A 26,678-nucleotide genomic window follows, 5' to 3' on the forward strand; every position below is an offset into this window, starting at 1 on the left:
GCTTCCTATATTGAGCAGCCAGTCCGTATCCTTGATCGGAAGGATCAGGTCCTCCGGACCAAGGTCATCCCGTTGGTGAAGGTTCAGTGGGGTCACCATTCTGTTGAGGAGGCTTCTTGGGAGCGCGAGGCTGAGATTCGAGAGCGTTATCCTCATCTTTTTGATGATTGATTGTGTTGTATGTTGTATGATATCTCTGATTTTAAATAGTGATGTTATGTTTCTTCTCCCTCTTGAGTTCTGCCTAGTTGCGATGATTGTGTAAATTTCGAGGACGAAATTTCTATTAGGAGAGGAGAGTTGTAAGCCCCGTATCCTAGACCGTACCGTTCCATAGGCTTCCGCGGTCTTCCCGGTCGAATTCCGGCAACCTTCGACCCTTATCCGGTATTTGCGCACGACCTGGATTTTCATGCCATCAACCCGAATCGAATCAACCCAGGACTCGTACCTTAGCGACCGCGTCGTCGCCGCAGTTCCGATGCCGCGACTCGCGCGCTGATGCGATGCTCTGGTCGGGAGTTGTGGGCCAGCGTTCGGTGCGAGGAAACGCCGCGCGTGCGAATCCCGAGAGAATCTCTACGAGATGTCACATCAATCAATCAATCCCATCATGTCAAGTACACATCACCTTTCACCCTTTCCCAAGCAAACCCCAAAGTCAAAAAGTTCTTACACAAACCCATACCTCTCTTACAACTTTTGCCAAAAAAGTCAAAAAGTCTCTTACACCCATCCCTCTCTCCCATCCATCACTCCATCACCCATTATTCTCTCCCTCTCTCTCTCCCTTACAAGTCTCTCTCTCATTTCAACTCTCCCTTAAGCAATTCCATACGTATGAGACCCTCTCCCATATCTCCCAAGTTTCAAGTGTGGCCCATTTCCTACCCCTTCATCTCTCATCTCAACCCTCCATTTCTCATCTTCTTCCATCAAATAGAAGCACAAGGAGCTAAGGAAGCCAAGGGAGCAAGAAGATCAAGTGGTGGGTGCCTTGATAGGGTAGTTTTTGGTGTTTTTAAGGTGGGCCAAGTGAGGCCAACCGATCAATGGTTTGGATCTCACTTTGGACCCTAAGATGTGGCCGATGGCCCATTTGGATCATCATGATCATTCCATGATGGGGCCATTCTCCATGGACCCCATCATGATGTTTATTTCTTTACATGCTTAGGGTCATCTAGACCATTTATTTTAGTGGAGAAGGGATCTTCACCGTTGGATTTCGATTTCATGGATCCACATATAACAGGACCCACTCGATGTATGTTTAGTGCAAGGGAGGGCCCATAGTGCCGGGGTCCCTCCATCACGCGGGTCTCACTCTCTATCTCTCTCCCTTTTTATTTTATTTTTATTTTATTTTATTTTATTTTATTTTATTTTGTTGTATGATGATGAGGTTGTGTGGCCCACTTGAATGGACCCCACCATAGGGTATGTATTCCATCCAATCACCTACAAGTGGGGCCCACTTTGTGTGTAGTATCCACACTATTCTCCATGAGGCGGCCTACCTAAGCAGGGCCCACCCCTAATATATTTACAAGGGTACAGCGTCCAGAGACGCTGGACGTTTTGAAAAAAAAAAAAAATGTAAATATTAACTTGACAATGGGGGTTGTCCACTTGTGTAGGCCCCACCTTGATGTATGTATTAAATCCACACCATCCATTCCTTTCCCAAGCTTATTTTAGGCGTTAAGCCGAAAGATGGGACTAATCAGACTTTCAGGCGGGCCATGGCACGGCAAACAACGGGTTTACCATTGAATTTTTCCCTGTTGTTTCTATACGCCGAAACAGGCCCAATGTTGGGCTTGTTTTGCTTGTCAGGAGCTATGGAAGGCCGTTGGACGGAGTAGATTGCTTGGATGTGGACCCCACCTGAAAAACCTCGAATTATCAAATCCAAAAAAAATAAACATAGACACACGGCCGTGTATCACAGAGGGCGCGCGCCGCTGGCGGACGTACGCTCAGCCACCCACGGCTGCAGCATGGGCCCCACCTTGATGTTCATATACCATCTAAACCGTTCATAGGGTGGGCCACCCCCTGACGTGGGCCCACCCCAAAAATCAGCCTGATCCAAGACTCAGGTGGCCCACACCGTAGGAAACAGTGGGATTGAACCTCCACCTTTAAAACCCTTTTGGGGCCCACAGAAGTTTTGGATCAGGGTGAAATTTGTTTTCACCCTTCATCTGGGCCCACGTGGCCTTATCAACGGGTTGGATGACATAGCAACATTATGGTGGGCCCCACATGGAGCCCACAAAGATGTATCTGTTTCATTTTCACGGTCAGCCTGGAGCCCACTGTGGTATTTGACCGGTGGAGCCCACTGTGTTGTTGTGTGTCTTTGTGTGTGCGTGTGTGGGTGTGTACGCGTGTGTATATATATTTATATATATAGATATATATATATACATATATATAATATTATATGTATTGTGTATACATATATTATATACTATATTATATATATATATATATTTTACTGGTATGGGGGGCCCACCTCAGTTACTTGTGGCCATGATTGAGGCCCACTTTGATGTATATGCAAGGCCCATGGGTCCAGGCCCATTTAATGCGTTAGGGGCCCATGGGTCGAGGCCCATTAAGATGTAATGGGACTAATGGGTTGAGGCCCATTGATGCACGTATGGGGCCCAACTGGCATGGCCCATTTGATACATATAAGGCCCATGTGAGTAGGCCCATTTGATGCACGTATGGGGCCCAACTGTCGAGGCCCATTTGACACATGTAAGGCCATAAGATGAGGCCCGTTTGATACATTCTAAAGCCCACGGGTTATGGCCCATTGCAATGCACATAAGGCCCATATGATACGGCCCATTTGATGTATTGAAGGCTAATGAGATATACCAAAGGTTCATTGCAATGTGCAGTCCCAACATGATTTATGTAGTGATGTTTACGTTAGGGCTATGCCTTGGGAGCAATGTTGGTTTGACGTCCACATTGTAAGTATAGTGTTGGTTCAATGTCCGCATTATGCCTTTCCCGAGGGCCCATTGTTAGGCCCATATGTATAACGTGTAGGCCGTCTAGGCCCGTCTTCATTATGAACATCATCCATCTCATATAACATGTTTAGTTCCATGATTCATGATCATATGCATCATATGTATGATTGATATGAGAAATGACTGATCATCGCATGTGCCTTCGGGCAGATTGTTTAGGGGCTCCCGTACAGGGAGTGTTGCCCTACATGAGCGCACGATACGCGCATGATTGTTGTATGACTGGATAGCGTGACTCATGCATTCGCATTGTGTGATATGGATTACTGTACGCCCTAGCGACATCAGGGCCGTAGCCTCCACAGACGTATCGTGGTTGGCAGGGTTGGATACCGGAAATACTGTTCTACATGGGGTGTGATAGATATCCCTGGGTGAAAGTCCCTAAACCCTTATGGTACCAAGAGGTTGCTCCAACGTCTAGACCGAGTGGATACATGAGCGCTGAGTGCCGATTACCAGACGGTTGCGTTTTCCACTGTGTCATGGTCGGTTGGAAGGGGGTGCGGCCTTACCCGCCCGAGAGTAGGGGGCAATGCTAGGCTGAGTCTGACCAGCTCGAGGAATGGGTCCGCTATTGACGAGCCGAGCCCGATATTGGGAGGCGGATAGTGAGGTCTTTTCCACTCACCTTATTACGCGCGATGGGGCGGCAATCTGGCTTGGAGTGTACTAGACCCCGGTGATATTCCAGATTTTGAGCTATATTGATATGTGGACTTAGATGAGGATTTGCATGCTTGAGTTGCATTTCGCATTGCATGGCCTTGGTATGGCCGACATCATTCGTTGCACCGCATGACCTTGGTGCGGCTAATGGTATTCTTGGCATTCATTAGTATGTTCCGCATACTCTGATACTGCATAGCTGCATCACTACCTTGAGCATACACTTTCACCACCCTCTAAGCTTTCTATAAGCTTATGCACGACTGTTGCGTGCAGGTGACGTTGGATCGCAGCAGCGCTGAGGCTTAGGTGCGTGGCAGATCATTTTTGGAGTTTTGTTCATCTTCATTGTATTTCCCTTATGCTCATTGTACTTGTAAAGTTTTTTATTATAGTGGAAATGTGATGGAGTTTTTGGTTGTTGTGTGTGGGTTATGCCTTTGGTTATGCTTATTACGAATTAAACTGATGTTGAAATTCCTCCTTGTAGCATCCCAGGATCGGAATCTGGCGAATGGGCGCTGGGAGCCGAGAATGGGATTCTACGGAGGCTGTCGGCGCCAGATTCGGCGATCGGGAATTTTGTGAGCCCGGTCTCCGAGTTTGGGGCGTGACACGTATCCTATAAACGTACACTTCATGAACTTCGCATCCAGCTTGTTTCAGTGCTCTGCATCAATGTGAACATATGAAGTGCAACCGAACACTTTAAGATGTGCAAAGTTCACTTCTTTCTCAGTCCATGTTTCTTCTGGTAACCCACCATCTAATGGTGCTGAGGGACTTCTATTGATGAGATATACGGCAGTATTCACAACATCTGCCCAAAATGTCTTAGGCAACCTTGCATATAACCTCATGCTCCTGGAGCGCTCAAGAATAGTCTTGTTAATGCGCTCAGCCACACCATTCTACTGCGGTGTCCCTGAAATCGTTTTCTGATATTTGATTCCATTTGCTGCACAATACTCCTCAAATCTCTTATCACAGTATTTTTCGCCATTATCTGATCTGAGACATTTTACTATTTTACTTGTCTCATTTTTTACAATTACTTTTCACTTCTTAAATACATCAAATACATCAGATTTATGCTTTAAGAAATAGACTCATAGTTTTCTACTAGCATCATCAATAAAAGAAATAAAATAATGTGAGCCACCAAGAGATGATACCTATGCCTATCCCCACACATCAGTGTGTAGAAGCTCCAACAGATGTGTCTTTGGAGTACGTCCTGTCTTCTTGAAACGTACCCTCTTCTACTTGTCATACACATAGTCCTCGTAGAATTCAAAGTCATTAGACTTGAGCCCTGGTAGCTTCCCTTTTGACAATGACACTTTCATCCCTTTCTCACTCATATGTCTTAACCTCTGATACCATGACTACCCATTCACTTCAGTTGATGTGACTACAAGTGAACTATACGATCCTAAAGTCACATACAAAGTACCTTCCTTCTTACCTCGAGATATCACCAAGGCACCTTTTGTGATATTCTAGAAATCACTAGTGAATGTCATTACATATCTGGTACTGGCCAACTGACCCACTGAGATCAAGTTCCGTTTTAAACTTGGTACATGTCTGACATCCTTCAATTTCAAAACCGTTCTGTCTTTCTGACTTATATGAATGTCTTCCTTTCTAATAATACTGCACGGCTCATCATCACCCAGGTAGACTCTCTCGAAGTCATCGGATAGATAATCAGGCAGAACTTCCTTACACGAAGTGGCATGAAACAAAGCACTCGAGTCTATGAGCCAAGACTCATTCCTTGTATCAAGAGACAATATCTGTCATGCCCCAAACTTGGAAAATGGGCTCACAAAATTTCAGATCGCTGAATCCGGTGCCGACAGCCTCCGTGGTGCCCCATTCTCGGTTCCTGACAATCATCTGCTAGATTCCGATCCTGGGATCCTACAAGGAGGATTTTCAGAATGAATGTTTTTTTTCTTTTGTAATGGAGCATAACCACAAGTTTACCCAAATCACAAAGGCAACATCATTATCACATATCCACTAATATAATCATTTGAATATAGTGCTGAAAGGGAAATACATATGTCGAAATCAAAGCTCCAGAAGACAGCTACATGCTCCAAGCTCAACGCTACTGCAACCTAACGCCACCTGCACGCATCTATCGTGCATAAGCTTATAGAAAGCTTAGAGGGTGGTGAAAGTGTGTGTAAGGTAAGTGCCAAGTATACAATAAAGCCCATAAATCATACATCATCGGAATAAGCAGAAATACTGACAAGATCATGAATCATACGATATCAGAGTAAGCGAAAATATACTGGTAAGTCCATGAGTGCTATCAGCCGTACCAAGGCTATACGATGCAAAACATAATAATACAATAACAGATGCTGAGGATGCAATGCAATATGCAAATCCTGAAGAGACACAAATACCATTAACCTCATCTAGGCCATATACGTGCAAAAACATAGTAACCCAAAATGTTAAGTACTGCAGATGCAATGTAATATGCAGTGTGATTGAAATGGCCATGCTAGAATGTGAAGTCGGGATAATAATACGTAGTATCGCAGGCTACGAGGTTCACCACAAGGGACTTCTATCCAAATTAGTCCCATACCTAAATTTGGATAGTCAGACTCAACGTGGTAAACTCCTGATCTCAGGTTAGTCGTGCGCCCAACCGAAATCCTGGCCATGCAATGGTACACATAACAAATAGTTACGAACCACCAGCCCGAGTGGATAGTGAATGAATGAATGAATGGATATGTAATTCCTGCTCAATAAGTCCACATATCAGTACGGTTGTTCTCTGGAAAAATCACTGGGGTCTATTACACTCCAAATCAGATTGTTACCCCATCGCGCGCAATAAGGCAACTGGAAGAGACCTCACTATCCGCCTGCCAATATCTGACCCAGCTCGTCGATAGCGGACCCATTCCTCGAGCTGGTCAGACTCTGCCTAGCATTGCCCCCTCCTCTCAGGCAGATAAGGTCGTACCCCTTTCCAACTGACCACGACACAGTGGGAGATACGGCCTAACGGTATACAGCCCTCATGCGCTCATGCATCCACTCGGTCTAGACATTGGAGCAATCTCTGGAACTTAGAGGGTTTAGGGATTTTCACCCAAGGATATCTATAGTACCCCATGTACAACAGATTTCTGGTGTCCCATCTGGCTATCCACGAGATACCTGTGGAGGCTACAGCCCTGATGTCGCTAGGGCGTACGGTGGTCATGTCACATAAATGCAAGATGCATGAGTCACACAGTCCAATCATGCATCAATCCTGCGCATACCGTGTGCTCAGGTGAGACAATCTCTGCCTATCAGGGAGTCTCATAACAACCTGCCCAATGACATATGCAATGGTCAATCACATCTCATAACAAACATGCAGATGATGCGTAGGGGCATGTATTATGATGCTATGCTGTCACATACTCATAATCGGTATCAATAACCGGCATCAACAATCGGCCTTGACAATGTGGACATTTAACTAACATTGCCCCCAAGGAATGGCCACATAGAGCCAAACATATAATGAGTCCAAGGCCTCACACAAAGGCCTAATATACAAAATAATGGGCCCTACTCAAGGGCCACATATACACAACAGGTGGACCCTTCTCTTGGGCCTAATACATATCACAATGGGCCTTACCCATAGGTCATGAATACATCACAATGGGCCTTACCCATGAGCCATGAATACACCATAGTGGGCCTTACCCATGGGCCATGCATCACGGGCCTATTACGTGTCACAATGGGCCTCAACTACGGGTCGCATGTACATGATATAGGTCTCGACAATTGGTCTTGGCAATCGAAATCGGCTTTGACAATCGAGGTCAGCCTCAACAGTCGGAATCAACATTTGGAATCGACCTCGATACTCGACCTTGACAATCGGAATCGACAAATTGGCCAAGTCAATCGGAATTGGCAATTGACCACAACAATGGGAATCGATCAATATTCAGAATTGGCAAATCGGTCACGTCAATTGGAATCGACAATTGGCCACGACAATCGGAATCGATCGATAATCAGAATCGACAAATCGGTCACGTCAATCGAAATCAACAATCGGTCATGATAAATGGCATTGATTGGTAACTGCCTCGATACTCAAAATTGACAATTGGTCACGATAATCAGCCTCGATCCCAAGGCGGGGTCTATATGTAGACGACCGATGGTAGACCAAACAATATCAATGGGGCCCATTCGTTTGGGTTAACCCACTAAAGAATGATGAGGATGGGCCTTATTAGGCCTAAGGAAAAGTCACGATATAGAATCTAACCATCACTACTCAACAATGTGGACATTTAACCATCATTACTCCCAAGGAATGGCCCACATAAAGCCAAATATATAGTGTGCCCATGGCTTCACACAAAGGCCTAATATACATCGTAAAGGGCCATAATGCATTGCATGGGTCGTACCACCTGGCTATAAATACACCATAATGGGCTACGACTCGTGGAACTCAATATATAACAACGGGTCGCACTAATGGGTCTCACACACATCAAGTGGGTTACATTAATGGGCTGCATTAATGGGCCTTATACACATCAAGTCGGTTACATAAATGGGCCACATCAATGGGCCTCGTACACCTTAAGTGGGTTACATCAATGGGTCACGTTAATGGGCCTCATACACATCAAGTGGGTTACATCAATGGGCCGCGTTAATGGGCCTCATACACATCAAGTGGGTTACATCAATGGGCCGCATTAATGGGCCTCATACACATCAGGGTGGGCCTCAACAACGGGCCTCATACACACAATAGGTGGGCCTCATACCTGGGCCTCATGTATGTTAAAGCGGGCTGCATCCCAAGGGCCATAAATACATTACATTGGGTCATACCAAATGGGCTTCAAGTATATCACAATGGACCATGGCCTCTTGGCCTTAATACGTGATAGGTGGGCCCCATCACATGGGTCATAAATATATTATATCAGGCCTTGCCCATAGGCCTCGGATACATCACAATGGGCCTCATCACACGGGCCTCAAATACACACAGGTGGGCCCTGCACCTAGGCCTCAAAATGTACAACAGGCGGGCCCCGCTCATGGGCCAAAGATACATCATGATGGGCCACATGTATATCAAAGTGGCCTCTCGAATGGGCCACAAAATATATCAAAGTGGGCCTGACGGATGGGCCACAAAGTACATCAAGGTGGGCCTCACAGATGGGCCATAAGAACTTCGTAACGGGCCTCACTAATGGGCCACACACACACACACACACACACACACACACCAAGGTGGGCCTCAATGGACGGACATAAATAGCTCAAGATGGGCCTAATCATACATCCCACAAAATATCATATTGGAGGATCATTTGGACCATACCCCAAGTAACAGTGGAGATAATAATTTCACTATTTAAACAAATCACGAGGGCCCACCATAAGGTTTATTTTCCACCCAACATAATCATAAGGTCTTTCAGACCTGGATCAGGAGGAAAAAATAAATCCCATATTGATCTAAAACTTCCATGGCCCCAAAGGGTTTTAATGGTAGACGTTCAAATCCCACCATTTCTTTGCGGTGTGGTCCACCTGATCAAAGGGCTAGTCACATCACGGTGTGGCTCACCGTGATGTATTTGAAATCCAACCTATTCATAAGTTAACATAGTGATAGATGAAGTGGAAACAAAAATATAAGCTTGATCAGCAACTTCTGTGGCCCCTAAGAAATTTGAACAGACGGTGGACGTCACTGTCCACTGATCTTTGGAGTGTAGTCCACCTAATAGGCAGATCTGCCTCATTTTGTCTCAAGCCTTAAGGCAGCTTGCCAACTGGATGGACGGTTTGGACGTAACACATACATCAAGAGTGGGGGTCCACTGGCCGTCCAGCAACCTGATAAAATGGCTGGACGGCATGGATACAAGGCATGCATCATGGTGGGGCACACAGCACTTGCTGACGTCGGTCAGCTACGTAGCTGGTGCGTGGTAGCCCAGCCAATCCGTTTCCACCATGAGTGGGTCCCATGTGGGACCCATCATAAAGTTTATCTGCCATCCAAGCCGTTGGTAAGGTCAGACAGACCTGGATGGAGAGGAAAACCAAATTTCATAAAGATCCGAAACTCCTGGGACACCCAAAAGGGGTTCCAACGGTGGACGTTCAATCAACACTATTTCCTGTGGTGTGGGCCACCCGAGCTCCAAATACAGTTGATTTTTGGGTGGGGCCTACTGCCCTAAGGGGCCTACCACATGCACGGTGTAGATGTTCTAAACACATCACAGTGGGGCCCACATATGGGACCGTGGTCCCTGGCCCAGACGCAGCAGCGTCCTGCTGCAGCGTCAGCAGCAGAGGCGCTGCCTACATACATTTTTTTTCTTTTCTTTGAAAAATCGAATTTCTGAGGTTTTTCAGAGGTAGGGCCTGCATCAACTGAATCCAGTTCAGCCAATGGATTCTACAATCCATAACAAATCCATCAAGCCCAATATTGGGCATGTTTCAGCATGTAGAAAATTTTGAGTGAATTTAAACGGTGAAAATCACTGTTTGCTAAGGTATGGCCCACCAGCTTGTCAGATTAGCTTCATTTTTTGGCTCAACACCTAAAATGAGTTGGGGAAGAGGATGGACGGCTTGGATTGAATCCATACATTATTATGGGGCCTATATAAGTGGCTCACCCAAATAGCCTTGCACCAAGGCTAATATTTGTGTTTTCCATTCAACGTCTAACATCTAGGGACGCTCTGGACGCTGGACAGTTGTGCCTTTCAAGTGGGCTGCCCATGTGGGCCAACCAAATGATGCATGGGGTGGACACAACACTTATAAAGTGGGCCCCACCTATAGAAGATGGTTTGGATAAAATACATGCTTCATGGTGGGGTCCATCTGGGTGGGCCACACGGCTACATCATCACATACAATAGAAAAGAAAAAATGAAAGAGAGGGGGAGAGAGAGAGAGAGAGTGGGACACGTGTGATGGAGGGCTCCGTCACTATGAGCTTTCCCTTGCATTCAATCATACATCAAGTGGGTCCCAATAGATGTAGGCCCACTAAATCAAAGATCAACGGTGGAGATTCCTTCTCCACCCAAAATGAACGGTCTAAATGACCTCTTTATATCTTAGGAAAGTAAACATCATAATGGGGTCCATGGAGTATGGCCCTATCATGGAATGATAATGAAATCTAGGTGGGCCATCGGCCACATCAAGGGTTCAAAGTGAGATCCATACCATCAATTGGTAGGACTCACCTGGCTCATCATACGAATATGAAAATTTAGCCTATAGAAGCACACACCATTCGATCTTCTTGGTCCGTTGGAAAGCCGATCTCCTTGTGCTTCACTTTGATGGAGGGTGATGAGGTTTGAATGGATGATAGATCTAGGGAGAGGAAGTGGGCCACACAACTAACTTTTCTCTCACTTGGGAAAGCCATAGACGTGCACCATTTTCCTTGCTTGGAAAATGTGAAGAAAAGGAGAGAGAGAGAGAGAGAAGGTTGTAAGGGAGAGAGAGTGATGGGTGGGGGATATGAGGTGAGTGATGGGTGAGGTGAGAGATTGGTTGACTTTGGGGTTTGCTTGACTTGTGGAGAAAGGAAGCATGGGTTGCTCTTGTACTTGACATGTTGTGATGTGATTGATTGATGGAGTGATTGATTAATGAGAAATGTTGTAGAAATTCTCTTGGGATTGCAAAAGCACAGCGCTTCTTTAAAATAAACGACGGCCCACATCTTCCTGTCAGGGTATCAGATCGGTATGCAAGACTTAGCGTTGGAACCGCGGTGACAGTGCGGTCGCAATGATACAAGTCTCAGATTAAGCTGACTTAATTCTACAGGATACGAATTAGGGTCGCGCGCAAATGTCGATCATAGGTCGTAGGTTGCCGGAATTCAACGGGAAGTGTCGCGGGAGTCGACGGAACAGTACAGGCTAGGATACGGGTCTTACAATATCAACGCCTCTGTGTCACTCTCCTCAGATTGATTCATTGAATCCTTCTTACCTTGAGAGCTTCCTTCCTTTTTCTTAAGTACCATGCAATCACGTTTCATGTGCCCATTCTTCCTGCAATGTCAACACCCGTCTTTGTCTTTCGATCCCTTAGACTTCTTCCTCGATTTAGAACATCCATGTTTATTGCTTCCTTTATTCAGCGATCTTCCTCTTCCTTCAACGTTTAGAGCATTCCCTAAATCCCCTGAAACTCCCGATGTCTTTCTTCTAGATTCTTCACTGAGAATTAGACCGGCCACATCATCAAATTTTAGTTTTGTCGACCCTGAAGAATTACTCACGGTAATCACCAAACCATCCCAACTGTTTGGCAAACTGGACAAGACCAATAATGCCCTGACCTCATCCTCAAAAGTGATGCCAACAGATTTCAATTGACTCATAACTGTATTGAACTCGTTTAGATGTTCAGCCACGCTCCCACCATCTGACATCTTCATGTTGAATAGCCGTTTCATAAGATTAACCTTGTTGGACACTGAAGGTTTCTCATATATAGTAGCTAGAGTTTGTATTAATTCTTTTGTGGTCTTCACTTTGGATATATTGAAGGCGGCGCTCTTAGATAAAGAGAGTCGGATCGTTCCTAAAGCCTTCCGATTCAATAAAGACCATTCATCATCTATTATCTTCTCTGGTTTATTCTCTTTTCCTCTAAAGGAATATAGAGGTCCTTCTGATACAGATAATCCTCCATCTACATCTTCCAGAAAGCAAAGTTTAAACCATCAAACTTCTCAATTCTAGTCTTCCCTTCTTCCATCATCGCTCTCACTTGAACTAAACTAATAGCTTTGATACCAATTGTTGTGCAGCACACCAACAACGCTAGTGAACCGAGATCCAATCTTCGGTCTCACCCACAACCAATAAATAGAAAGAAATATAATCTAGAGATAGAATCAAAGTATACTAAACAAACCACAAGACAGAATATACGTGGAAAAACCCCAACAAGGGTAAAAAACCATAGGTGCAAAATTCCACTATGAAGAAAACGAGATTACAAGCAATATACTAACCTCTTTCCCTTGGTTGTATAGAAAAAACCCTTGCATACACCTTAGAATACTTTTTCCATACCCTATAATAACCCTAGGACCCTTATTTATAGTTTAGGCAATTTTCCTTCCATACTCTTGCGAAACCGCTTCAAATTTACGTAGTCCGCATCAAATTCGCAAACGAATCTGCGTAACTTTGACTGGTCGAGCGGTCCCTCGATCGGTCGAGCATGGGTCTCGACTGGTCGAGCACCTCGGAAACTAAAAATTGTAACTCGCTAGACTTTGAGTTGAACGAACCCTCGACTGGTCGAGCGGCCCTGTTCAGATGTGGCTCCACATCTCAACACCCAGGTTGCCGCTTGTCGACCCATCAATATTCAGCTTGGCCCAACCAACCTGTGGCCTGATCCACCTCACCACCTCGAATCCTATTCTCTGCAACGTTGGGACTTATCTGAGCAAAGAGAGTCCAACCACCATTTCACCCTGGCGATGGTGGCTGCACTGAAGACCCCCCATTCCCCATGGAGTTACTAGCCCTCAAAATCTCCCAAATTATGAGGTTGGGCACCATCTTTCTATACTCTACGTTGCATTTTCCTCCCAACACTACTAGCCATCATTGTTTAATCCTAGCTTCAATCGAAGCGAACTCTCCGTGGAGGAATAGGTGGTATAGATCTTCAACGTGAGGGCAGTGGCCAGGCTCTTCAGCGAAACATAGACGCATATGGAGGCCAGCTTCACACCTTTAGATTGGATATGATCATCCATCGCAACAGCCCCATGAAGTAATCTCCAGAGGAAAGTAGCTAGCTTAGGGAGAAGCTTGCCTTGCCAAACTCCATTCACCCAGCTTCTCCTCTCAGCACCAGTTTCGCAAGGATCCCACAATTAAGAAGTTTTTTAATTGTGGGCATTTAATCACCACTGTTCCGTGTCGTGCTTAATTGTGGGCATTTAATCACCACTGTTCCGTGTTATGTGATGCAATAGAATACATACATCATGATGAGGTCTTGAGCTTTTCAGCACTTACCGTTCCTAAATGCGCTGGTACACTAAGCATTGGGAGTAACCTCCCAAACTCACTTGAAAATAGGCGGAGAGGTGGAGGACTGCTATGTGGAGCCTTACCAACTTCAGCCAATGATTTATTTTTATTTTTTTGAAATTATTATTATTATTATTATCAGGATTTCCTCACCATCCATTTTAAGGTCCGGTACTAGTCATTCCTGGTAGGTGCTAGTTGGCCTTGCATGATGCATATGTTTTGTTGATGACATTCTTCCAATTTCCATATCATTTTAAAGCATGAGCTCAAAAAAAAAAAAAGAGAAAAGAAAAAGCAAATCCAAATCTCAGATGGACCACACCACATTAAAAACTTCTCGAGGCTATAAAAGTTTTTTTTTAATCAAGATGATATTTGTGTTTTCCCTTCGTCTAAGTATGTGTGATCTAATTAATAGATAAGATAGAAAATAAACCTTGTTGTGAGCCCTATGAAGTTTTTAATGGTGGGCATTTTATCATCACAATTTATTATGGTGTGGTCCACCTAGGATTGGATTTGCCTTATTTTGAGCTTAGGCTCTAAAATAATTAGGAAAAATAGATGGATGGTGTGAATATAACACATGCATTATGATAGGGCCCACGGAGCCCTGATCAGCACCAGCCATTACTAACCGGTCAGTACCAAATCCTTCTAGAAACTCTTTCATATTCAAATATTTCAACTTTCATTAATTTCATAAACTCTTTCATATTCAAATATTTCAACTTTCATTAATTTCAGAAACTCTTTCATATTCAAATATTTCGACTTTCATTAGTTTCAAAAGTAAACGACATTGTTGTTTTCAAAGGAAAAGAGTGGATGATCAAATGTCCAAGTATTTTGATTTAAGAGTTTTCTGTTTTCTACTATTTCCCATTCAAGATCAGGACCACCATACAAACAGTTTAGATAATTGAAAGACGTCCATATCAGCCAGCACCACCACATAAACAGTTTAGATCATTGAAAAATGACCCTCATCCAGTAGCTAAAATCCAAATGTGTGGTGTGTCATGACATTATGACATTAGGATGCATGTCCAAGCAAACGTCTTCACTCTCTATGAAAATTAAAAAGTTAAATAAAACTAAGCAGTAGGGAAAAAAGGACATGGTGTTGGATATTCAAGCAAACTTCCTTTCTTTATCCAAATTAAAATAATAAAAAACAAATGAGAAAAATGATAGAAGAAAAAAACCCGCCACGACCTGTCAGGAGTACCTTTCTCAGAGCTTAAGTAAGGCCCACTGTAATATTTGTGAGAAATCTATCTTGTCCATTCATTTCACCAAATCATGTTAGGACATGAGCCTAAAAATGAAATAGATCTAAAACATCAAGTGAGCGGCACAACCCAAAACCCTGTAGATTAAACGTCCAGCATTGAAACATTCATAGGGCTAGAAAACTTTTGTATAAGACTAATAATAAAAGCATATGGAATATAAACATCAAGGTGGACCAAGGGAGGTTTTAAAGAATAGGCATTTCCTTATAACTTCTTCCTCTCGTGCTGCACACTTAAGTTTTGCATCTGCCTCATTTTTTGGCTCACGTGGTAATATGATCCAGCAAGTGGATAAATTGGACTTCTTTCAAACATCACGTGGGCCGGCAATCCTTGTCCTGGTATTCAAGCAAACCTCCCTGTCATTATCAAAATGAAAAAATGGGAAAAGAAAAAGAAAACATCCAAAGAAGAAAGGAGAGAATTAGGCAGCCCGGTTTAAAAATCACGTCATAATTTGGGTATAACCTTGTATGTTAACTTTCACATAAAATACTCTCTTTTTGGTCAAAATATCACTCTTTTAAAACATATGAACCGTTCAAAAGGTGGGACACACTACGAAAACCATTTTGAGTGAAAATCACGCCAATCTACTTATTAGGTGGGGCACACATGTAGTTCAATTTAGACCATTGGCTGCCCTGATTTAGATGGTGTAGCTAGCCTAATAAATGAATCAGGCCAGCCTTCACATTACAGCTGATTTCATAATTCAGACATATTTTGGATGGATCGGATGATCTAACATACGCAGCAGGTTGGTATGGAAGTGTTGCATCTGAAAGTTTACATGTAAACATTGTATGTGAACATTTCTCATATTTTTTTGGCCACACACTCTACGCGGTTTCATTTTTAATAAAATGGAGTACCGTTAACGAGTGGAAATACATATAAAAAGAGGTGAGTGGAGATGTCAATCTCCTCCTTTGATTTAGATCCCGTTGATTTCGGGTCACCCAGGTTCTATCAAGTGATTAGGGCCATCCATCAAGTGGGACCCAACTTGATCACCTATAGTGGCCCGCAAGCCTATAGTGAATATAGACTATTTATTTGGTGGAGGAATGAATCCTCCACCCTCAAGCTGTTAATGGGGACCTGGTTTGGTAATCCAAGCCGTACGTTTATTTGATGAATCCAACTGTGGATGGAACAAGCCCCCAAAAGATCTATAATGGGACATTACTAATACTTCAATGGAAATAAATATGATGAGCATTGGATGGCTATGATCTTCCAATTTTGAAAAAAAAATAAAATAAAATTATCTATGGTCTGTACCCACGGTAGGAACATAAATGGGCCGGCATGGGCTGGAATGAGGCTTCTCAGATACTAGATCCAAGGCTAGTCCAGCCCACTAAGCATCTAGAGCCAAGACTGACGCAGCCCACTAATTGGCACCCATTCCACCTTCACGTATCCAAAACAAGATCCAGCCCCACTAGCACTTTGTCCTCACCGGGCCGGTGTGGCCCATATAGCACTAGGACCAGGCGATCAAGCATTCTGGCTGGGGATTGCCCGAAATTTAAGCCCCTTTATTAAGTGGGTCTGACTAAGGCTTTGTCTAGGTGCCCATAGCCCTTTCTGGCCTGGTTTACTTGGGGTTTAAAGGGCATTTATTTCAATATATCATACATGTACTCAAAATCATTCAGAAGCCCATCTTACAGGCCTTTAATCCCAAGGCCAGCATGGCCCACTTTCATACCTAATCCACGATCAGCAGAGCAAGTCAATGGTGGAAACGTAGACTGACAAACGGATATCATTCAGGAGTCCGTATCCTTTGCTTGTCACAAAACAAGATTTTCCTGCAAACTGCATTTAATCCAGCGGTGCTGACAAAGTCATCGATGAGGTGGACCTCTCATAATACAGGAAAATTTTGTTTGCGGTATACGGATTCGTCATACATATCCTCAAGGATAATGTAGTCAACGGCTTCTCATCTCATTCATCTATGCCCTTATAAAAGAAAACGAGAGGTTATCACCCCAGCTTGAGGAACTAAGTCTGGAGTAGTCATGGCTTCCGAGAAGAAGGTGGTAGAAGAAGTCCCCAACTGGCTCCGCGTCTACGATGACGGCTCCGTCGATTGAACATGGACTGGGCCCACCCAAGCCAAGTTCTTGGTCACTCCTGTCCCCGCATAAGAGACGTTTATCGACTGGGTGGCCACTCGTGATGTGGTCATCGATCCCGATTCAGGCCTCTCTGTCCGAATCTACATACCTGAAGAGAATGTAACGATGGTGTACGGCTTCCTGTGCTCCTTCACTTCCATGGCGGCAGCTTTTGTGTTACTCAAGCCGATTGGTACATATACCACCAGTTCTATACCAAGCTCATTGCATCAGCTCCAGCCATTTGTGTCTCGGTCAACTTGCGTTTAGCTACAGAGCACCGGCTTCCTGATGCGATTGACGATGGTTATGTTGATTATCTACGCTTGCATACACCAAAAATATAAAAAATAAATAGAAATCAAATATTTCACTAAGCCGAATCATGTATAAAATACGTTGTCCTTAAAGCATGATTTGCCCCCTTATCAACTGCTGATGGGTTACAAGCGAATTGCTTCCAGGATAAGAGAAGCCTTATCTGAATCTAGCGTGCAGCAATCACAATAAGTCCACTGTGGAGCAATTTTAAGGTAGCAGATTCCTTCTGACAGACTCAGATGGTGGAGATGTTCTAAGTATATTAGAATTGAGCAATGGATCGTATCTGATTTGATGGGAGAAATGGTGTGGTGAGATGATGAAACACTACCAAAAAAAAGGACAAAGAATACAGACTGCGTTAGTTTTTTGTTACGGATATAAACCTTAGCTATAGTTGCTACGGTTTTAATCCGTAGCTAAAAAGTTTAGACACCATTAATAATTAATGGTGTTGTAAGGGGCTCAATGAGGCCTAAAAAAAACTATACATTATATTTAAGCCGTCTATATATTTTTAAATATTACGTTAGATGATAAAAAAAAAAAAATCAAGTGGATCGAAGGCTCAAGTAGACCGCACGGTAGGAAACATGGATATTAAATTACAGTTGCTTCTTATGGTGTGGTCCACTTGGCCCTTCAATATACCTTAAATTTTGTATCATAAACTAAAATTATTTATTGAAATGGATTAATCAAATACATCATGGTGGGCCCCACGGAGCCCCTGTTCGGACCGTTGCGTCCGTCCGGCCCAAATTTGGGTGCGGGCTCAAAACAGAGCCGCGCCCAAAAGAGGGTATTTTACACACACATACACACTCACTCTTTCTCTCCCTCTCTCTCTCTCCGTTCCCTAATCCCCTCTCCCTCCCGTTCTCTGCTCCATCTCTCTCGATCTCCCTCCCTTCCTCTCCCTCCCTCTCTCGATCTCCCTGATTTCCCTCCCTCTCTATCGACGTCTCTCTCCCAGCTCATTCTCTTCGAAGCAGTCTTTTCGTCGATCTCTCTCCAACAGTTGAAGAGAATAGAAGAAATCAGATGAGGAAGTCGAAGGTACTTTCTCTTTCTCTCTCATTTCCTCTTTTGATGGCTAGAAATTGAGCAGTAACCATGGCAGTGGCAGCCATATCCGCCACTGTCCATGGTTGCCTACATGTTTGAAGAAATGCTTCAACAAAGAATCTGGATTGTGTTACTCTTGTAGAATGTGGATTAATTCCACAGTTGGAACCACTAGGTAGATCGTGGATGACACTCGTGGACGGATGAGGAGATCCCTTTGAATACAATATTTATGAAATTTACGTTGTTGAAATTTATACGCTTTCTATTTTTCCTGCAAGTGTTTTCATTTTCTTATTAGAATTGACTCTTACTGAATCAATGCCTGAGCAATTAATGGGGATGGATTACAAATTCATTCGCAATATGTCTACATTGCCTCGAATCTAGCTAAGTGCCATTGTTGTGAAGAGAAAACTTTGATACTCAAGAAGAATGTGATGTTTCATACACATGCACACAGAAATTGTGATGTGGTTAAGAGGTAACCTGAACTGAACTGTGCAAATCAGGGCCCACTTTACATGGGTCGTGAACAAAAATTTGATGGAACTGATATGTTACCTGGCCAGTTGGTTCCTTCTAAATAGAAGGTTGAAATCCAAATAGTCAACTTTCCAAATTTGGCAAACAAATGTGTAAATACAAGGATGTAGTCTCTCCTTTTAAGGTCGTATTCGACTTTGTCATGGCACTGTATTTTTATAGTTTTTTCAGTTTTTTGTGTTGTATAGCGGTTCTATATGATGATAGGTGTGGCCTGTTCCTTTTTGAGGAGCCCACCCAAATGATTATACAACATGCTTTCTTTTTTCTTTTTTTTCTGAATAAAAAAGGAAAAAAAAAAAGAGGTGAGACTCATCTGAAAATCAGGGTGGGAGATGTTCTTCCAGTGGTCCGGTATCATCTGAAGGTTAGGCTGCAAGTTTCAGTTGTGTTCCTACAAAGTGTTAGGCAACTAGTCGTTGCCACTTTCAGAACCTGTCTTCTTTCAGCAAACCGGCATGCCCATAACCATGATGTGAATGTTCTTTTGTTCAGACTATCGTTCTGTTTTGTTCCCTTGTGTAGCAGTATAGATGGTTGCAGATAGGGGTGGGCTGCTGTGGACTGATGCGCTGCTCTGATCTGCTGATGTTCATAGGGATGGCTATGTTATGGTAATTGAATTATATATGTGTGTGTGTGTGTGCCCCTTTGCTGAATTTTATATATAGATCTATCAACCAATTCTCATCAAGAGAAGATACAATTTGACTTGATGGTGGCCGTAGTTTGAGTCGCCTAGAACTTGATCAAGTACTCATGTAAGTTACTAAGGTTTAAAGGGCTTAGATTGTGTTAATTTTCATGGTTCTTGCAGATACCCAATCAATCTTTCTTTTCTTTTTTTCTTTATTTTTTTTCTTATTTGAGCCTAGACCAGATTATTGTTGTACTTCTTCAGGTGCTATATTTTTCAACCACCACTTCTCTAAATTCTCAACTTATGAAATTAATGTGTTTGACTTGGCAGGAAAGACAGGAACTGAAGATTTATTAAGTTCGATATATTCCTTTGTTTAGTTTTTTGTTTAATGGTGTTGGTCCTTTGCTTTAAGGTGCATTTGGATTGGTCAATGAGAGACATATTCATGATTTTTGGGATTTCTACTCTTGGTAGAATTTTCAACAATCATGTACTCGGGTGCTTTAAGGTGCATGTGTGTGATTGTGTGATGGTATTGAGCTCCTTTCCTTCTATGCAAACTGTCTTATATATATATATATTTCTTTTTTTTTTTTGGCAAAAAGGGATATCATTAACTTCAAAATCAGCATGTACAATTATTTCGAGACGCCCAGAGCACAAAAAGAAACTCTGGAGGGTCCCATCATGTCAACTGACTCTAATTGAACCTAGACCTACTTTGTCTAGGAAGATGAGGCCGCGAATATGGCCCGGAATGCCCTCCCACGAGCAAGTAAAAAAATTACATTGAGATTCACTGCCTTTCCTAGTGAGGGCATCCGCCAGCGCGTTCCCCTGTCTTATATATGCTAATGGACCTTGTTCAATGAATATATGTGATGTATTTTACAAGGAATTGTTGATGCTGTGATGTAGTATTTATGGCAATTTAAGGAACACAATGTCATGGAGTTCCTGGTTCTTGCTGGAGATCATTTATATCGTATGGATTATGAGAGGTTCATTCAAGCACATAAAGAAACTGACACAAATATCACTGTGGTTGCATTGCCAATGGATGAAAAACATGCAACTGCATTTGTTCTGATGAAAGAAATGTTAATTCAAATGGTGCAGGACTGGTTTTCCTTCTGAAGGGTCTGCTTACATATATTTTTCGCAGATTTGGGAGAACTATGTTGAAGGACAGGAAGTTGCAAATGGTTCATCTGTTGTTGAAAGTAAACAAAAGGAAGTACTTTAGGTGCTTTGTCACATTTTCTTTGTCTGTCATCTTTCTCATTTGTTTTCTTAAATCATATAATTTACATATCTTCCTGGCCTTTGCTTTCAGGTGGTGGTAGCTGAAGTATTGGAGATGGCAAGTTCTACATCCAAACAGTTGGCAACCAGAAAGTGGCTGCTATTCAAAAGCAGCTAGCTTTGTTGAACTTTCAAGAAGCCCCTGTTGTGGGTGCTTTTAATCCTAAGTGAGCATTTATCTGCTATCTGTCCTAGTAACTTGGCATTTTGAACATGTCACATATGTATGAGGTCCAAACTGTTCATCCATTGTACCCTACTATGCATTTTCATTTTGTTTGAATCTAAGTTCTTCATGAATGATTTTCAAACTAATATGTACGGCATCTGATAGAGCTTTGAATTAGGTTCGGATCAGAATCTGGTTTCTTTTTTTGTCTTTTTTTTCCCTTGCTTTTTACCCTTTGTTTCAGGTTAAGAAGTTTTTAGAGATTTTAGAGGATAATGCTTGTTGATGCTTCAACTGATGAGAGTTCACCTCAAAAGGGAACATGCTGTTTTTTTTTTTTTTTTTTTTTTGTCACTTAAAAAAATAAAATAAAATAATTAACCAACCAGATTTTATAATCAACAGATATGCTATATTTTCTACTCTGAACTACTGTGATTAGGTAATCAACAGATAAGCTATACAATCTGCATTCATGTTTTTATCAATCCTTCCTGGATTTGTTTCTATTGTTGATGTTTCAATGAAGGTGTTTATTTTTAAGTGAAATCCTCCTCGCTTTGATCTCTTGGTTATCCCAAAAACATTCTAATGGAAAATAAGTAAATTAGTTAACTAAATCAAGCATTAGAGAACTTGTCTTTAGTTATTAGTTTTTTCCCCTTCACATTTTGTGGTTACCCACAAGTGAAAAAAGGCCTTGTTTGGAAGTGATGGAAAAAATTCCTCATTGAATGGGTTGCTTGTTTTCTGTCAAACCGTCATGAGATATAGATTCCGCTCAAATCAAACTGCCATTTAGTTTTATGTGGTCTTTTTACAGCAATCAGTTCTGCCCAACTGCTAGTTTAGAACTCCCAAATGTGGTCCAAAGTGGATTTTGTGAAACGATGTCTAGATTTTGTTCAACAACAAGGCTTGAAGAATGTGTGAGTGCTCTTCTTTTAAGCATGGTTAATCTGGATCTTTTTACTAGATGTAACATAGACTTCTCTATTACTTCTCTGTGTTTCCTTTCTAGTCCGATACATTGTACTTTCATAAAAGATGCATGTTGAGACTGAACTCTAATCCAGCCTAATGATAAAAAAGATTGCTGGATTGGTAAGCATTTTCTGGCATTGGGATTCTTAAAGCAATCGTTGATTTACTTTGACTGAGGTGACCTTCTAGAAAATCTCTTTCTGAGCTTTGACTGAGGTGACCTTCTCTAACTCCACTCAAAATCCACCAACATCTTTAACATGTACTTCTCGTTAGTGTATATACATGTTCATTTCTTTGATACTGATGCAAGTTACGTAAGGGCTGTCGATCTTCTATTCATCTAAAGACTAAATATCTCTAGTGGATTGGAATCCTTGCCATAATTAATGACGCTAACATAATTGTAATTTCAGCATTAATTCTGTCATTTGTTATAGAAGAATCATTTGAACTCTAGTCAAAGCTCATGTGTATTAAAAAAATTGAGTAACATGGTATATTATCATTGTTTAGTTTATTTGAGTAAATTAAGCTTAAAAATAGGATCCTTGGGCAAATTTGAAGCTATTTTAGCATGTTGTCCTTGTTGATAGATATCAACTTACGTGCGAGCCACATATCTAGTTGTAGGACCAAATTGATTGTTGGACAAGGGATCTCACAGTGGAAGAAAAACTCTACTGAAGAAAATCTTTTTCATCTTCTTTCCTTTCTTTCTTTGTTGATTGTAACCTTGTCACTGTTTTACTGCAGAGTAGGGTGCTATTAATGCAGCTTTTGTGGAGGCCATCAGGCCCCATGTTTTAGCACTCCGGAGCAGCCGTTATGGGAAGAAAGTCCTTTCAAGCAACAGCTTGAAGAAGTAATTTATGTTGTTTCAGGAAGTTCTACAAGTGGGTAATCACTTTTCCATTTTTTTCCCAAATGATCGTTTAGGCGTTCACCATTTTCTTGGTACGTGCAGATAAAAGATCCATAACATATTGAATTTTTACAGCCATCTGAAAAGTTTGAACTGAATTTTTACAGCCCCTCTTATTTCTATGATAGTTTCCAATAACACAAGGCGAATGTCACGCCCCAAACTCGGAAAACGGGCTCACAAAATTCCCGATCGCCGAATCCGGTGCCGACAGCCTCCGTAGCACCCCATTCTCGGATCCCAACGCCCATACACCAGATTCCGATCCTGGGATCCTACAAGGAGGATTTTCAGTATGAATTTTTTTTTGTAATGGAGCATAACTACAAGCATAACCAAGTCACAAAACAACATCACCACATATCCACTAAATCAAAGACTTTAAGTACAATGCGTATGAAAGGGAAATACAATATAGTAAAAGAAACTCCAGAAGCTCGGCTGCACGCTCCAAGCTCAACGCTGCTGCAACCTAACGCCACCTGCACGCATCTATCATGCATAAGCTTATAGAAAGCTTAGAGGGTGGTGAAAGTGTGTAAGGCGAGTGCCAAGTGTATAGTATCAGAGTAATGCGGAAATATGCGGTAAGTCCAAGAATGCTATCAGCTATATCAAAGCCATGTGATGCAAGGCATGAATGCTATCGGCCATACTAAGGCCATGCGATGCGAGGCCTATGTAGCCAAATGTCATATGCGAGATGCAAAGCAAGCGTGCCAGTACTCATCAAGTACACATATCAGTACAGTTCCTCTCTGGATATCAGCACAGTTCCTCTCTGGATATCACCGAGGTCTAATACACCTCACAAGCAAGTGGAAGAGACCACACTATCCGCCTGACCAGTAGTCTGCCAATACCTACCCGGCTCGTCGATAGCGGACTCATTTGCGAGCTGGTCAAACTCAGCCTAGCTTATAGCCCCCTCACTCGGGCGGATAAGGCCACACCCCCTTCCAACCGACCACGAAACAGTGGGAGACGCGGCCTACTGGTATTCGGCACTCGGGCGCTCGTGTATCCACTCGGTCTAGACGTTGGAGCATCTCCTGGTACCAAAAGGTTCTGGGACTTTCACCCAAGGACATCCTAAGTGCCCACAGTGCTAGAACCAAGCATTTCCGGTATCCGATACGGCCATCCACGATGTGTCTGTGGGGCCACGGCCCTGATGTCGCTAGGGCGTGCAGTGGTCAAGTCACACATATGCGAGATGCATGAGTCACACCGTACAATCATGCACCAATCCTGCGTGTACCACGCGATCATGTGGGGCACTCCGTCTCATAAGGAGTCCCGTAAATGTCTCAGCCCGACGGCTTATGCTATGATCAAACATTCCTCATCTCAAGCATACATATGATGCGTATGGGCATGAATCATGAAAGTGCACTAAGCATGCTATAAAGTAATGAACTATCAACAAGTATGGGCCTATCAATGGGCCCTAGGGAGAGTTATAATGCGGACATTTAACCAACATTATCCTTGCAACATGGACGTCAAACCCACATTGCTCCCAAGGCAAGGCTCGCCATAAAATACCATTACACAAACCATATGGAATCACACATTGCAATGGACCCTAAGGACATCCCATTGGGCCTCGACCCATGGGCCTTAGACACATCAAATGGGCCGTATCACATGGGCCTTACATTCATCAAATGGGCCGCATTAATGGGCCTTACCAACGGGCCTTATGTACATTGCAAGGGGCTATAACCCATGTGCCTTAGAATATATCAGAATGGGCCTAATCACATGGGTTTTACATTCATCAAATGAGCCACATTAATGGGCCTTACCAACGGGCCTTATGTACATTGCAATGGGCCATATCCCACGGGCCTTTGAAAACATCACAATGGGCCTTGTAACATGGTCCTTATGCATGCCAAATGGGCCTAATTATATGGGCCTTACGTATCTCAAATGGACCACACCAATTGGGCCCCGTATGTAGATCAAATGGGCCTTATAACACGGGACTTATAAATGTCAAGGTGGGCCCTAAACCTCCACACACTTACATATATACATACACACATACATACATATACATACATACATACATACATACATATATATATACATACATATATATATATATATGAAATTCATGCCAAAGGATCAACCGATCCTCACTTCAAATAATAGTGGTAGGACCCACTTGAACCACATATCTGACTCATTTGAACCACTTGAATCATACCTTAAAATGAGCTTGCAAAATGAATCGACGGTTGGGGATGCAACACAAGCATCATGGTGGGATCCACTGTCCAGACAGTGGACAGTATGGATAAATACATGAATAATGGTGGAGTCCACTGCCGTGGACGGCGCATACACAGGGTGGGTTCCACCGTCCGTACGGTGTGAAGGAAGTATATACATCACTGTGGGTCCCACGTGGGGCCCACCATAACATTTATTTTCCATCTAAGCCGTTGATAAGGTCGCATGGACCTGGAGGAACGGTGGAAACAAATTTCAGATTGATCCAAAACTTCCGTGGCCCAGAAAAGGATTTCAAAGGCAGGCGTCCAATCCCATTGTTTCCCATGATGTGGGCCATCTGGGTCTTGGATGAGGCTGAAATTTGGAGGGCGGCCCTCTGCCCTAAGGGCCCACCATATAAACGGGTTTGATGGAAGATATACATCAAGGTGGGGCCCACGTCAGAGGCCGTGGGACGGTGCTGTCCGCCCGCCCGCCCTGGCGCGCTGGCGTCTGACAGCAGCAGCAGCTATGCTGCTGTTTGCATTTTTTTTTTTGAAAAAAACTTATTTTTTTATGGTTTTTCACGTGTGGGGCCCGCTTCAAGATAATCCACTCTAACCATTAGATTTCACGGTTCATAACAAGTTTATCAAGTCCAATATTGGCCCTGTTTCAGCGTGTAGAAAAATTCGGTGAACTTTAGACGGTGGAAATCATTGTTTGCCAAGCAATGGCCCGCCAGAATCTCAGATTGACCTCATTTTTTGACTCAACGGCTAAAATGAGATAGCTAAGAGGATGGACGGCGTGGATTGAATCCATTTATCAAGGTGGGGCCTAAACAAGTGGGCCACCAAGAAGCTTGTGAACCAAGCTTATATTTGTGTTTTCACATGGACGTCCAGGGACGCTGGACGGTCCCGGTCTTTCACATGCATAAGGTGGGCCCTGTTTAGATGGGCCACCAATGATGAGTGTTGTGGATATAATACAAATGAGGTGGGCCCCACCCATAGGTGGTTTAGGATAAAATACAAGCCTTATGGTGGGGTCTATTCGGGCGGGCCATACAATCACACCAACATCATAAGAAAAGAAGAATAAATGAAAGGGAGGGAGAGAGAGAAAAAGAGCGTGGGACACGTGTGATGGAGGGACCCCGGCACTATGGGCCCTCCGTTC

At 43.1% G+C, this 26,678-nt stretch overlaps 1 pseudogene; it reads left to right on the forward strand.

The window, feature by feature from the left end:
- Window positions 1–17,202: 17,202 nt before the first annotated feature.
- LOC131218026 (tuliposide A-converting enzyme 1, chloroplastic-like) overlaps window positions 17,203–26,678 on the forward strand; it is a 32,162-nt pseudogene continuing 22,686 nt past the window's right edge.

The sequence above is a fragment of the Magnolia sinica genome, chromosome 11 (genome assembly GCF_029962835.1).
Source record: "Magnolia sinica isolate HGM2019 chromosome 11, MsV1, whole genome shotgun sequence".
Taxonomy (NCBI): Eukaryota; Viridiplantae; Streptophyta; class Magnoliopsida; order Magnoliales; family Magnoliaceae; genus Magnolia; species Magnolia sinica.